The following is a 15,997-nucleotide window of genomic DNA, read 5'->3' as shown; positions in this document are numbered from 1 at the left end:
TCAAAATGCTTGACTTTCTGGATAAATATTTCAGCAGCTGTGTGGTGAGGTAGACGCAGAATTGGCAATGTTCCAGATGAAGGAATTGATGTCCCGTTGCATGTCAAACAGAATTGCCCATGCTGTGGTTTGGCCAAAATGGATGTCCAGTGAGGTCTATGGATTCAGAAGCAGAAGCCAACTGATAGCCTCAGCCTTATAAGAACCGGGGGCAGGCATAGGCCATTCAGCCCCTCAACCTTCTCTGCCAGTCAATAAGATCATGGCTGATCTGATTGTGGTCTTAACTCCACTTTCCTACCTGTCCCCCATAACCCTCAACTCCCTTGTCAATCAAAAATCTGTCTAACTCAGCCTCAAATATATTCAATGATCTGCTGCCTCCACTGCTCCCTGGTGGAGAGAATTCCAAAGATTCAAGACGCTCAGAGAAGAAATTCCTCCTCACCTCCATCTTAAATGAGAGATTCCTCATTCTGAAACTGTGCCCCCTAGTTCTAGAGGGGAAACATTCTCAGTGCCCACCCTGTCAAGCCCCCTCAGAATCTTAGAATCACCTCTCATTCTTCTAAAGGTCAATGAGTACAGGCCCAACCTGCTCAACCTTTCCACATAACACAACCCTTTCATTCAAGGAATCTACCCAGTGAACCTTCTCTGAACTGCTCCCAATGCAAGTACATCCCTCCCTAAGTCCGAAGACCAAAACTTTGCACAGTGCTCCAGATGTGGTCTCACCAATGTTCTGCACAGCTGCAGCAAGACTTCCCTACTTTTGTACTCCATACTCCTTGTATTAAAGGAAAACATTCCTTTTGTCTTCCTGCTGTATATCTGCATGTTGACTTTTTTGTGATTCATGTACAAGGGACATCCAGATCCCTCTGAAGTGCAGCATTTTGCAGTCTCTCTGGTTATGGCTTGAATTGGTTTTGTCTCTTCAGTCTTCTCCCATCCCATCCAATGCCTGTCCACATCCAGTGGCCATCCGCACCTAGTGCCCAACCCCATCCAATGCCCATGATACACATCCAATGCCTGTCCCAATCCAGTGCCCATGGCCCTCACCCAGTGCCAATCCCCCACCTGTCATGTTATAATAATGATATAATACCTTGGGCTTCTTTACTGTAAAAGGCACAAGGCACCAATCGCTCATAAGGGATTTAATAAATACATTGTTAATTCATTTATTAAGACTGGGCACATGAGAACAGCTATGCATAGGTAAGCTTGAAGGTATCGAAACTGTGTGTATGCTCTGCTCAAAGCAAAAGTGAAACTAAGACTGGATCACATGACACACCTCTTCTATTGGTGTCATACTGCTATCTCTTAAAGGCATATGACATCCCCATCTAGTGCCCATTCCTCACCCAGTGCCCATCCCCTTCCCCATCCAGTGCCCATCCCCCACCCAGTGCCTATCTCCATCTAGTGCCCATCTCCCACCCAGTGCCCAGCCCCATCCCCATCCAGTGCCCATCCCCCACCCAGTGCCTATCTCCATCTAGTGCCCATTCCTCACCCAGTGCCCATCCCCATCCAGTCCCTGTCCAACAACTTATTAACAGGGAACTGTAACAAAAACATTTGACTGGACCAAATCCTGATGTGGAAAAGGGTCAGGCAAAAAAGTCAGCAAATCCAGTGTTAGCCACTGATTTATGACTCAAAGTACAATGACACAAAGAAACAGAAAGACTGGCATTTATATAACAAGTTTCATGATCTCAGTATATCCCAAAGTGCTTTGCAGCCAATGAAGTATTTTTGAAGTGTGGTCACTGTTGTAATATAGGAAATGCAGCAACCAATTTGCACATAGCAAGCTCCTACATACAGCAATGAGATAATGACCAGTCAATCTCTTTTAGTGATGTTGATTCAGGGACAAATATAGGACACATATCGAACTCCTGTTCTTCCTCTATCTTTATGTCCATCTCAGAGGGACCTTGGTTTAATATTTCATCCAAAAGGTGGCACCTCTGTCAATGTGGCACTTCCTCAGTACTGTACTGGAATGTCAGCCTAGATTTTTTTGTGTTCAAGTTTCTGGAGTAGGGTTTTACCCTACAATCTCCTATCTCTAAGGTGCAAGTGCACGGCCCCGTTCGGAGAAGAACAAAGAGTTCTCCCTGGTGACCTGGGCAATATTTATCCCTCAAGTAACATCATAAGAACAGATTATCCGGTCGTTCGCCAGGTTGCTGTTTGTGGGATCTTGCTGTGCACCAATTGCTTGCTACATTTCCTACATTGCCACATTTCAAAAACTTTTCATTAGAGAGTGCAAATCGCTTTTAGAGTACAGTGTCAATAATTTAACATCCTCTATACCTGGACATGACAGTAATTACCCAGTGCTTGTACTCACTTTCAGAATGATAAATAGAAGGGGTTCCTGGACACCAAACTATTACAGCTGAGTGTTAACTGCTAATTAGATTTTCTAACTGCAATATATTATTCTCTCAATTGAGAGCGCTTTTACACCTTCCAGAATGTGAAAGTGAAAGACTTGACAGTTGAAATATTTATTATTTTTGGTGTAGAATCTCTTCCTTTAATTACCATAATAAAAGTTAACAGACCTAATAAATGTCTATGAGATTATGAAGGGGATTGATAGGATAGATGTAGAGAAGGTTAGGGTGGGGATTAAACTCAAGACCTTAAATATAAAATAGATGCTAATAAATCCAATAAGAACTGAAGAGATGCTTCTTTACTTAGTATGTGGTTAGAATGTGTAACTCGTTAACACAGATAGTAGTTGAGGTCAATAGTATGGATGCATTTAAGGGGAAGCTTGATAAGTACTGAGTGCGGAAGAATATGGCGATAGTGATTGAAGTAGGCTGGGAGTGCTGACAGGATTCAAGCCAATTGGTGAGGTAGAAACCAAGATACAGAGCTTTTCTTTATCAAGAGAGTTTATTGGCGTTGTTCAGTTATACAGCCCTTTTCTCCTCTCCCATCTGTCACCTATTTATTTGCGCTTAAAGTACTTAATTAACCAATCCCCTTCACAGGTGTATCGTAATGATAATCTGTGGTTTACAGGGAAGAAGCTTTGTCTTTCAAAAGGAGCTAGAAGCAAAGCATGATAAATATGAGAGGCTAGTAAAACTCAGTCGTGATATTACTATTGAAAGCAAACGGATTATTTTTCTTCTGCACAGAGTAACCAGGATTAGTGACATTGAGGAATTACTAAATGAATCTGAGGGCAAATTTGGTGATGTTAGACTAAAGATCCAGCAAATTTCCCAGGAACTGATTGGTGAAGACATGTGCCAATTTCACCGTGCATTTTCTCCAGGATTACAGGAATATGTGGAAGCTATTTCATTCCAACATTTCTTTCGGACCAGAAGCCTGATTGGCCTTGACGAGATTAATAGGCGTTTAGTCTTTGCTGCAAAGAAAGGTGAAGCAGAGAATTCTGAGGACTTGGCCTTATCCAATTCACAGAATGGGAAACAGAAACAACTTCTCTGTCTGCAGGTGACTCCCACAGACTACCTGTTGGGGGTTGCAGATTTGACTGGTGAATTGATGTGCATGTGTATCACCAGCGTAGGCAATGGGGATATTGAAACACCCTTTGAGGTGAGCCGGTTTCTACATGCTATCCACGATGGGTTTACTTACATTGGTAACACTGGACCTTATGAAGTTTCTAAGAAGCTTTACACATTGAAACAAAGTCTAGGAAAGGTGGAAGATGCCTGTTACACATTGACTGTGAGAGGCTCTGAAATTCCTTGCTGATGTGCTTAGCTTAAAAACATCCATGAGCGAACATGAGGAAGGTATATAACGAATAAGACATCAAGGGCAAAGGTATGGATCTGTTGATATACACAAGTTAGTTATTTGTTAGCTTAATTATGGGAATAATGTAATTTACCTTTCGTTGAGTTGCACACTACATGCAACCATGGAGATCCAATATTAAATGTTTTGTATTTTCCCCAAATGTATTCAGCTGTATTCTATCCATTACATTACAGAATTCCTGTTCTAGAGGCTGTTTTGACTACAAATATAGTTGAAAGTTGAATGTCGAACCAGAATTTTAAACTGCTCTCGAAAATAATGCTGATGTTCAAAATAGGAGTGAAAGTGTCTCAGAGAATCTGGCAGAATATCACTGCTGCTGCTTTTGTAGGGAGAACCATAAGGTCTCATCTATGGCCTAATTTTTTCAAATCGGATATGCTTGGCTATCAGATGGGTATATTTTAGCTCCCACATGCCCTTTATTTGTAAACTGCCCACCAATCCCCAAAAATATAAATGGTTCCACGTCCTTATAAAAGGTTTTTTTTTGCTGAAGGTAGTTTTGATACACAATAAACAGAGTTGGATTGTGTTATAGAGTAGACACAACAGAACAAATTTTATTGTATGCCATTTTCACAATACAATTCCTAATAATAAAAAAAATTAAATGAATCAGTATTGTTTGGATGCTGTGGGTGATATATATTCTTTAGACCAATGCGCTGAAGGTGTCTTTGAGATGAAATTAGACTTGTATATGTTGTAAAAACTGAGGGTGCTGGAAATATTCAGGTCAGGCAGCACCTGTGAAGAGAGAGAAGTGGTGTTAATGTTTCAGTTGGCAACCTGAAACATTAACTCTGTTTTGCTCTTCACGGATGCGGCTTGACCTGAGTATTTTCAGCTTCTGCAGTATTTTGCATCTGTAGCTGCATATGTTGATTTGATTTGCATCTTTGAATATGAAGACTGGATTGAACTTAAGTTTTTAATGTAAGCGCATAACATAACTAAGAACACTGATGCAAAAATGCTTTTCCATTTTATGTACTTGCTTAACCAAAATGAAACTGTTGAAATTGAAATAGCAAAAAAATAAACACTGGCACAGTTGGGCTGATTGGCCTGTACCATGTAATGTAAATACTGTCTCATAACTTCCAATCAGGGAGGAAACTCCTATTTCCAACCCTGATCAGACAAAAAAGTATCCAATCACCTCCCTCCGATTTTTCTGGCCAATCGTCCAATGGAGGATTCTGCAGAATTGAGTCAGTGCAGGAAACCTCAGGGACATCAGCAACGGGAATCCACTCGGAACCGATGTTTCCTCTTGACAGCACCAGCTGCTGTATTCTGGTAGGTATTCACTAACAAACTGAAAGCTTTGTGACATTTAAACAGCTTTTCAATATGTTAGTGAATTGGGTGTTGCAGGGTGGGTGAGGTAAGGGGGTAGCGTGGTAGCCGGGTAGGCTGGTGAGATCGGACCAGGTCGGGTTGGACAGGGATTCAGGTGGTGGGAGCTAGTCAGGTTAGGTCCGGTGGGGGTGTGGGTTTGAGGGATCAGGATGGAGTTGGAGGGTTGAGAGGAGAGTCAGGCATAGTCAGGGGTTCATTGGGGAGTCAAGGGTTGAAAGGGGAATCAGGAAGTCAGGTTTGAGGGAGGGGCCGGGGTAGACAGTGGGTGAGGGGCCAGTTGAGGGGTCGGGAGAGTTGAAGGTTTGTTGTGGGGTATTCAATGTAAGTTAGGCTAGGTTCTTTTCTGTCTAACATTTCCTCAGTAACTATCCAGGTTAGTAAGTTGGAACCATCCAAAGTCTCCGACTCTAACTTAATTTGGAGTCTAACAAATTTGATTGAATTTTTCAAGGAAGTGACTAGGTGTGTAGTTGAGGGTGGTGCAGTTGATGTAGTCTACATGGGCTTCAGTAAGGCTTTTGACAGGGTCCTGCATGGGAAACTGATCAAGAAGGTAAGAGCCCATGGGATCCAGGGCAATTTGGCAAATTGGATCCAAAACTGGCTTAGTGGCAGGAGGCAGAAGGGTGATGGTTGAAGGTTGTTTTTGTGAATGGAAGCCTGTGTCCAGTGATGTACCACAGGGTTCGGTGCTGGGTCCCTTGCTGTTTGTAATGTACATTAATGATCTAGACATGAATATAGGAGGTATGATCGGTAAGTTCGCAGATGACACAAGAATTGGTGGTGTGGTAAATAGCAAGGAGGAAAGCCTTAGACTGCAGGACGATATAGATCAGCTGGTCAGATGGGCAGAGCAGTGGCAAATAGAACTTAATCCTGAAAAGTGTGAGGTGATGCATCTTGAGATGACTAATAAGGCAAGGGAGTACACGATGAATGGTAGGACCCTAGGAAGTACAGAGGATCAGAGGGACCTTGGTGTGCATGTCCATAGATCCTTGAAGGCAGCAGGACAGGTAGATAAGGTGGTGAAGAAGGCATATGGGATGCTTGCCTTTATTAGCTGAGGCGTTGAATACAAAAGCAGGGAGGTTATGATGGAGCTGTGTAAAGCATTAGTTAGGCCACATCTGGAGTACTGTGTGCAGTTCTGGTTGCCACACTATAGGAAGGGTGTGATTGCACTGGAGAGGGTGCAGAGGAGATTCACCAGGATGTTGCCTGGGCTTGAGAGTTTCAGCTATGAAGAGAGACTGGATAGGCTATGGTTGTTTTCCTTGGAGCAGAGAAGGCTGAGGGGGGAGCTAATTGAGGCGTACAAAATTATGAGGGGCATAGATAAGGTGGATAGGAAGAAACCTTTCCCCTTAGTGGAGGGCCCAATAACCAAGGGGCATAGATTTAAGGTAAGGGACAGGAGGTTTAGAGGGGATTTGAGGAAAAGTTTTTTCACCCAGAGGGTGGGGATTATCTGGAACAACTGCCTGAAAGGGTGGTAGAGGCAGGAACCCTCACAACATTTAAGAAGTATTTAACTGAACACTTGAAACGCCATAGCAAACAAGGCTACAGGCCAAGCACCGGAAAATGGAATTAGAGTAGATAGGGGCTTGATGACCGGTGTGGACATGATGGGCCGAAGGGCCTTTTTCCTTGCTGTAAAACTATGACTCTACTTCAGAGGGTCTGGGGGGGGGCAGGGGAATTGCCCATTGGATATTCAAACTTCCCAAGAAATTCCCACAGAGTCAGTGACTTGGGACTTTCACGGGGTGCCAAGATGCATCTTGGGAGGTACATCCAGTCTCCGACGATCCAAAGACTGGCAGATCTGGGCCTCTGTGTCATTCTGATGGAAAAAAAACTGTGAGATTAGTCCAGCAGGTGGCAGACTGACATTACTTTGAAAACCAGAAGTTCGTTTCAGGAAAAAGTGTTATGTAAATTCCTGGGCATGGTGTTTTCATATTTCAGATACGCCCAGATTCACCTTCCTGTGTGATCACGGTCCACCATTTATATTTCCACTCTGGGGTGTTCTCCATCCACTGTCTGTGGAGCCAGTGAACCACTGGCAGCTTATAAACCCCATCAGAAAGGCTCTCCCCTCCTTCTGAAAGAAAATAGCTCAGGCACTTTGTTTATCTGGAATGGCAACAAGATCATGAGGACTGGATGTTTGTTTCAAATTGTTTCAAATAATGAACAAAGGGACTTCACATGAACATTGAGTATTGGTAACAAAAACAAAAATAAAAATACCTGGAAAAAACTCAGCAGGTCTGACAGCATCTGCGGAGAGGAACACAGTTGACGTTTCGAGTCCGTATGACTCTTCAACAGAACTAAGGAAAAATAGAAGAGAGGTGAAATATAAGCTGGTTTAAGGGGGGGTGGGACAAGTAGAGCTGGATAGAGGGCCAGTGATAGGTGGAGATTGCCAAAAGATGTCATAGACAAAAGGCCAAAGAGGTGTTGACGGTGGTGATATTAGCTAAGAAACGTGCTAATAGGTGACATTAAGGGTAGAAAGCAGGACGAGCAAGGTACAGATAGCCCTAGTGGGGGTAGGGTGGGGGAAAGGGATCAAAATAGGCTAAAAGGTAGAGATAAAACAATGGATGGAAATACATTTAAAAATAATGGAAATAGGTGGGAAAAGAAAAATCTACATAAATTATTGGAAAAAAGGGGGATCGGAAAGGGGGTGGGGATGGAGGAGCGAGTTCATGATCTAAAGTTGTTGAACTCAACATTCAGTCCGGAAGGCTGTAAAGTGCCTAGTCGGAAGATGAGGTGTTGTTCCTCCAGCAGATTCTGTCAGACCTGCTGAGTTTTTCCAGGTATTTTTATTTTTGTTTTTGTTTTGGATTTCCTGCATCCGCAGTTTTTTGCTTTTATCTTATTGAGTGCACTTCTAAGTGCCCAGCTTACTTCAAATTCATCCCATGTACATTAAAAAAGGGGTACCTATCTTAAAAAGTTTGCATTATAAATTACAGGAGAGAATAAATTCTGAGTGTCACCTTTATTATTACAAGTACAGGCACAGTGGGCTGAATGGCTTCCTTCTGTTCTTTCATATATACCAATAATGTTCATGTGGAATCCCTTTGTTCATCAGATTGGAAAGTAGCAAATATAACCCCTCTATTCAAGAAGGGAGGGAGGCAGAAAACAGGAAACTATAGGCCAGTTAGCTTGACGTCTGTCATGGGGAAGTTATTAGATTTGATTATTAAGAAGGTTATAGCTGGGCACTTAGAAGAGCTCAAGGCGATTGGGAAGAGTCAGCATGGTTTTGTGAAAGGAAAATCATGTTTAACCAATTTATTGGAGTTCTTTGAAGGAGTAATATGCGCAGTGGATAAAGGGGAGCTTGTAGATGTACTGTACTTGGGTTTCCAGAAGGCATTTGATAAGGTGCCACATCAAACATTATTACAGAAAATAAAAGCGCAGGGTGCAGTGGGTAACATATTAGCATGGATAGAAGATTGGCTGGCTGGCAGAAAGCAGAGAGTATGCATAAATGGGTCTTTTTCTGACTGGCAGGATGTGACTAGTGGCGTCCCACAGGGGTCTGTACTGGGGCCTCAACTTTTTACGGTTTACATCAATGACTTATATGAGGGGAGTGAAGACACGGTAGCTAAATTTGCAGATGACACAAAGATAGGTAGGAAAGTATGTTGTGAAGAGGACATGAGGAGGTTGCAGATGGATGTAGGTAGGTTGAGTGAGTGGGCAAAGATCTGGCAAATGGAGTTTAATGTGGGAAAATGTGAAGTTGTTCACTTTGGCAACAAGAACAAAAAAGCAGAGTATTACTTAAATGGCGAACGGCTGCATAATTCTGAGGTGCAAAGGGATCTAGGTGTTCTAGTACATGAGTCACAAAACGTTAGTATACAGGTACAGCAAGTAATTAAAAAATCTAATGGTATGCTATCCTTCATTACAAGAGGGTTTGAATATAAAAGTAAGAATATTTTGCTTCAGTTATACAGGGCATTGGTGAGACCGCACCTCGAATACTGTATGCAGTTTTGGTCTCCTTATTTAAGGAAGAATGTAAATGCATTGGAGGCGGTTCAAAGGAGGTTTACTAGATTGATACCTGGAATGATTGGATTGTCTTATGAGGAAAGATTGGACAGACTGGGCTTGTTTTCACTGGAGTTTAGAAGAGTGAGGGGTGATTTGACTGAAGTATACAAGATCCTGAACAGCTTTGACAAGGTGGACGTCAAAAGGATGTTTCCTCTCGTGGTGAGTCCAGAACCAGGGGCCACTATTTTAAAATTAGGGGTTGCCGTTTTAGGACAGAGATGAGGAGAATTTTTTCCTCTCAGAGGGTTGTGTGACTTTGGAATTCTCTGCCTCAGAAGGTGGTGGAGGTAAGGTTATTGAATACCTTTAAGGTAAGAGGTAAATAGATTCTTGTTGATTAAAGATTATTTATATATATATATATATAATTAAAAAATTTTGGGGTTAGATGGGAATGTGGAAATCAAAACACAAGAAGATCAGCCATGATCTTATTGAATGACGGAGCAGGCTCGAGGGGCTGAATGGTCGACTCCTGTTCCTGTTTCTTATGTTCTTAAGCCAGATAGGCGCCCCAGCCACTGGACTCAATATGCGCCGTCTCCACAGATGCACTCTGACCTGGAGTGGATACAAGGGAGATCAGAAGATTTCCTGAAGGCCTTGTGAATGAGATAAATTATTTTCTGCATTACCCTCTACTCAATATATTTCGGGTAATGTTAAGAAGTGGTTTTACATGGTTTTAGAAAATTTTGATTGGGAGAAACAAGTCGTTGGTGAATATCTGAAGAAATTATAAATATTCCATGTTACGGTATATTTTACAGAATAAATGAAAATGTTGAAAGTGATTTGGAATTAGTTTCTTGGAGTTGGATAGCCCTGTGTCAATGTTGGCTTTTATCCATGGTACTTTTATCTAGGAAGCTATTCTCTTCAATACAGTAAGTGCTCATCAGGGTTACCAACTGCCCTGATATAGGTTCCTTAGGCTTCAGTTCTGCTCCTGAATGTTAATGTTTGAATGGAAATTCCTATTTTCCAGTGTACTGGGCAGGTTGGGAATTCAAGACTTTAACCAGGGAAAAGTGTTTTGACTTGTGGTTCAGTCCAGGTGCTTGCCATGAAGCCTCACCAAGTTATGTACCAAGTTTAAACTGACACTTTCAAGGTACTGGTAATAATTCTGTGGGCAGCACTCTTGCCCCTGAGTCAGAGGGTTTATGGCTGAGCTCCTGCTCCAGAAACTCAAGTGCCCAACCCAGACTAACGTTCCCAATACAGTGTTGAGGGAGTACTGACTGTGGAAATATTAAACAAACATCCTTTCTACCCTCTGACATAGATGTAGTAGAAGGTGATATTTCAAAGAAGAGAGGACTTCTCCTAGCCAACATTGATCACTCAGCCAACAGCATTTACCAACAGATTATCTTATTGCTGTTCGTGGAGACTTGCTGTGTGTTCATCGCCTGCTGTATATCCCTACATTGTAACAGTGTCTACATTTCTAAAGTACTTCTTTGGCTGTGATATGCCTTGGGATGTCCTGAGGCTGTGAAAAGTGCTGTATAAATCTTTCTTGCCAGGTGTAACAAGCTGCGGATGTAAACAGACCTTGCTGTTCCACTGTTGAATTTATCCATCAATGAGGCAACAGAACTGGAACCAGCCTTTCTCCAAGTCCTGGAATTTGAACAGGACAAGCCAGCAAATAAGGAGTTTATGCACATGTAGAATTTGGTTGTCAGCTGTCCGTGATTGGCCTGCCAGGACCAGTGGGTCCCACGTGACACAAGTACCACGGTTAAGAAGAATCAAAGAATTAGGAGCAGGCCTACACCATTCAGGCCATCAAACCCATTCCACCATTCAATAAAATCATGCTGATCTTCTACCTCAACTCCACTTTCTGCCCATATCCCTTAATTCCCTTAGTGTCTATTGAGCTCTGTCCTGAGCATACTCAATGACTGAGCCTCCACCAGCCCTCTGGGGGAGAGAATTACAAAGATTCACAACCTGTTGAATGAACAATTATCTCCTCATCTCAGTCCTAAATGGCTGAGACTATGACCTCCTAGTTCTAAATTCTCAACCCAGGGGAAACAGCATCTCAGCCTCTGCTCTGTGAAGCCCCTTCAATGGTCTGAATACCTCAGGGTTTATTTAGGGTGCGGGCTGGGATCTACGATGTTTGTGTGCATGGGGCGAGAGTGTGCAATTCCTGCTTGACAAAGCTCAGCATTTCACCTCTGAAGAAACCACAGACAAGCAACTTACAACTTGTTCAGTCCAGGTGAGTCTGTGAGGACGGAAAAAGGCTGACTTAGTTTCTTCAGCAATTGTGAACTTTTAGATTCAAGGCAGAGGGAAATGGAGCAGCTTTTTGAGTTAGTTTTCGAGGCACCACCACCTGGAAGTTCCCCTCCAAGCCACTCACCATCCTGACTTGGAAATATATCGCCGTTCCTTCACTGTCACTGGGTCAAAATCCTGGGACTCCCTCCCTAACAGCGCTGTGGGTGTGCCTACACCACATGGACTGCAGCGGTTCAAGAAGGCAGCTCACCACCACCTTCTCAAGGGCAATTAGGGATGGGCAATACATGCTGGCCTAGCCTGTGACACTCACACATTCTGTGAACAAATAAATAAATAAAAATTTCTTTTAAATCAGCGTTGTTCAATAAAAGTTGCTGACTAACCCCAGGTGTAGCTATGACACCATTTCCAACATTTTCATTAGTTGGAAATGCCTTACCCACAATACAGGTAAATATACTTCACATGTATATATTTACTAAGCAAATACCTGTCGTCATTCAGTAACCAAGGAAGTAAAGAATTCAATCATAAACTCTTGCACTCTCTGGTTTTCGTCTTTCCATTTTATCAGCAAATCCAAGAAAAGGTTAAAGTTCACACACATACCCGGTACGAATATGATTATTGAGATGATAGGCCCAATGACAGACTCGATTACTCATTTTTTTATATACTCATCAGAAATTCAATTAGCCACATCTGGATTCCCAAATTGCCATGTTTCTTAAATTAAGGCAGGTTTACAGTATATTTCAGTGTTGGAATAAAGTGAACAAGGGTGGCATTGAGAGTACTAATGGCCAACATTTGAAAGAGGGACTGAATGCCTGGCACTGTGCCCTCATCGACCACGCCCATCAGTCTCCTCAAAAGGACACTTTCTTCTCATTTTCTTTCATTAGCAATGATGAGTAATTTGTTTTTGTTCAATCTGTCAGTGAGGAAGTAATCCCTACCTATTTTAATCCACCATTGAACCACTTAAAGCCAATGTAGACTAGATATTAGTGGGAATTCACTGCTACAATAATACACTTCTGTTTTATTTCAGTTTATTTTATGGCCATTATTAGAGTCAAAGCTACCTCTGGGTGCCCACAATGTTCCTGACTGTGACAACTGGATTAATTTATACAAAAGTGCATAAAGAGAAATGTTATATTCTTTCCTTTGAAGTTTCTTCCTCAGGTATTTTGCTAAGACCTTTGAGTACATTTTATTTTGAGTTCAGTAATTCCGAAATCCTACCTTTCTACAAAGCTGACAAAAAAAAAAGAATGAAGTATTCTCAGATAAACTGCATTGTCTGTTCAGGAGTGCCTGCAGTGACTGGCCTGTAACACTGGAACATAGCTACAAGTTTAAATAAACAAAAGCTGTCTTGCTTTATACACCCACAACAGCCAACACAGAATCACTATTCCGGAGTCAGTCGTGACTCAATGGGTAGCACTCTCACCTCTTGAGTCAGAAGGTCATGGATTCACAGAATCAGAATCACGGAATTTTAAAGGCACAGAAGGAGGCCATTCAGCCCATTGTGTCTGCACCGGCACTCCAAGTGAGCATTACGAACCAGGGCCATTGCCCTGCCTTTTCCCCGTACCCCTGCACATTGTTTCTAACCAAATAATCATCTAATGCCCTCTTGAATGACTCGATTGAACCTGCCTCCACCACACTTCCAGGTAGTGCACTCCACCACTCTTTTGCAAATCACTTTAAATCTGTGCCCTCTCATTCTTGATGCTTTTATGAGCGGGAACAGTTTCTCCCTATCTACTCTGTCCAGCCCCCTCATGATTTTGAACACCTCTATCAAATCTCCTCTTCGCCTTCTTCTCTCCTAGGAGAACAGTCCTAATCTCTCCAATCTATCCTCCTAGCTGAAGTTTCTCATTCCTGGAACCAAGCCCCAATTCAAGCCCCAATGCAGGGATTTGGCACAAAATCTAGGCTGATACACCCACTACAGCACTGAGAGAGTGCTGCACAGTCAGAGGCGCTGTCCTCTGCATGAGACATCAAACCCTATTTGCCCTCTCAGGTGACACTATTTTATCACAGGTTAGGGGAGTTCTCCCCAGTTTCTCATAGAATCATACAATACAGAAGGAGGCCATTTGGTCCATCATGTCTATGTCAGCTCTTTGAACGAGCTATCCAATTGGTCCCATCCCCCATACCTTTTTCCATAAACAAAGAAGGAAATATTTGCATTTATATATTGCCTTTCATGACCACCAGACATCTCAAAGTGCTTTACAGCCAATACTCTTGCAAATTTCTCCTTTTCAAGCGTGTATCCTATTCTTTTTTGAAAGTTACGGTTGAATCTGCTTCAATCACCTTTTCGGACAGATAGGAATCACAACAAATCAATATGTTAAAAAAAAAACCTCCTCATTTTATACCCCCAGAGTCTTGGGCCCTTATCTTAAATCACAGGATGTGAGCATCATTGGCTGGGCCAGCATTTGTTGCCCATCCCTAATTGCCCTTGAGTATCTTCTAGAATGCAATGGATTGACTCGCTAGGCCATTTCAGAGGACAGTTAAAAGCCAAACACGACGCTATGGAACTGGTGTCATATGTAGTCCAGACCACGTAAGAATGGCAGGTTTCCTTCCCTAAAGGACATTAGTGAACCAGATCCAGTTGTTCTATGGGCACCATTGCTGATACTAGCTTTTCAATTCCAGATCATTAATCCAGACCTGACCTGGCAACATGACCATTATGCCACAGTACCTCCTTTGCTGTTGCCATATAATGATCCTGTGCTAGTTGTCCATGTTGAACTATTATTATCACTTGTATTCAAACAGGGCTAGTTACTTCTTTAAAACACTTGTGAAAGTTACTGTGAGAACAGGCCTGAAACTGTTGTGTTGGATCTGGTTTGGAAAGCCATAATTCCTAAATTCCACTTAAAATATTAACAGAAAGGGACAGGACCTCCTTATGTTCCATTTCTGCCAAACAAAACAACCAAAAAAGTGAGCGCCAGTATTTTTAATTGGTGACGTCACTTTTAGCCAATCACAACCTTGCTTGAAGGCATTTTGTCTTATGTGTCAAAAGTTCACCAAGTTGTCTGCTCAGCATTACAGTTACTGAAGAGTGCAAGAAAAGCATTTATTTATGTAATTTCCAAGCGATATTACTCTAAAATGAGATGAAGTAAAGTGCCAGGAAGCTCGTGTGGAGCACAGAACAGTTGAGTCAAATGGTTTCCGTGTTGTAAAATTGATTAGGAAAGCATCAACGGCTGGGTTAAGACAGCGATGTGAACAGTGTTTAAACTGAAACCACCGATGGAGTTTCAAATCTCACTGTACACGTGTGATGTTTCCCTGTTAGAATTTTGATGCTGCTTTCAGCTGCCATTTTCATTGTAAGATCAGTTGCAATCATTAGTGACGCAGGAGGGTATTTTACCAAAATGATCTGTGCTGATGTGACCAACTTGTCTTCAAACAAAGAGGCACTGGTAAAAAAAGAAGGGCAATTTGATCTGTTCATATTTGATTCATGGTTGTTTCTGCCACTCTCTGGCTGCCTGTGTTTTAATGCAGACAAATGTTTGAATTACACTGATCTCTCTTTCTAAGTATCATTTTTAGGTCGAGTACAATAAGGATGAAAGGCATTGTTGGGGAGCCCTGCGTCATACCGGCATTTCTGTGAAGCCCTGAATTTGGGACAGTTTCAGCTTCTGGATTCAATTTGTTTGTAATCAGTTACAGCTGTCTGTGGCTGCAGATTATAATTTCCTCTTCCCGAATGACACTGGGGGCCACGACTTATATTTGCAATGGATGAGTAGCCGCCACCCTTCTGATTTGAAAGAAAGGGGCAGATTGTAACTTATTGACCATCAAATGGTGGAACATACTAGCCAACAATACAGGGAGGTGTGTGTCTCATTTAAGTAGGAGGGGCACATAGGAACAGAAATGCATCATTCAGTCTCTCAAGCCTGTTCTGCCATCCAATGAGATCATAATCTAGGTCTGTAAAGTCTCTTTCTACCTCTGTCTCCTCCTCCCGCCCTATATCCAATGGAATGTCCCTAAGTCTCCACAGCTCCCTCCACCCCTACTCTTCAGGGTCCCTCAGGGATCTCTCTTTCTCCTCACTTAACAAAGTCTCCATCCTTCTTTTTTTCTCTCTTTCTATCCCTCACTCTATTAATCTGCTTGTTTTCTCTTCTGTCCCCATTTTCCAGGTTGCAGCACAGCTAAAATGAATAAGTAAAGTCAGGAGTCTGTTTGATCGAGAATGACTTCTGTGCAATAGCCATGAATTGTAGGTCTGCTGGACAGTAGGAATGTTGTGTTCAACACTGGACACAGACATCACATTTTGTGTGTTCACTTGACATTAATG

At 42.3% G+C, this 15,997-nt stretch overlaps 1 pseudogene; it reads left to right on the top strand.

Annotated features, from left to right (window-relative positions):
- The first annotated feature begins 3,048 nt into the window (after positions 1-3,048).
- LOC144668495 (translin-associated protein X pseudogene) lies at positions 3,049-4,895 on the top strand (annotated as a pseudogene).
- Positions 4,896-15,997: the final 11,102 nt, after the last annotated feature.

Source organism: Cetorhinus maximus, chromosome 27 (genome assembly GCF_964194155.1).
Source record: "Cetorhinus maximus chromosome 27, sCetMax3.hap1.1, whole genome shotgun sequence".
NCBI classification, from domain to species: domain Eukaryota; kingdom Metazoa; phylum Chordata; class Chondrichthyes; order Lamniformes; family Cetorhinidae; genus Cetorhinus; species Cetorhinus maximus.
Note: the sequence above shows the minus strand (reverse complement) of the source record. Positions and strands in the feature narration are given on the sequence as shown.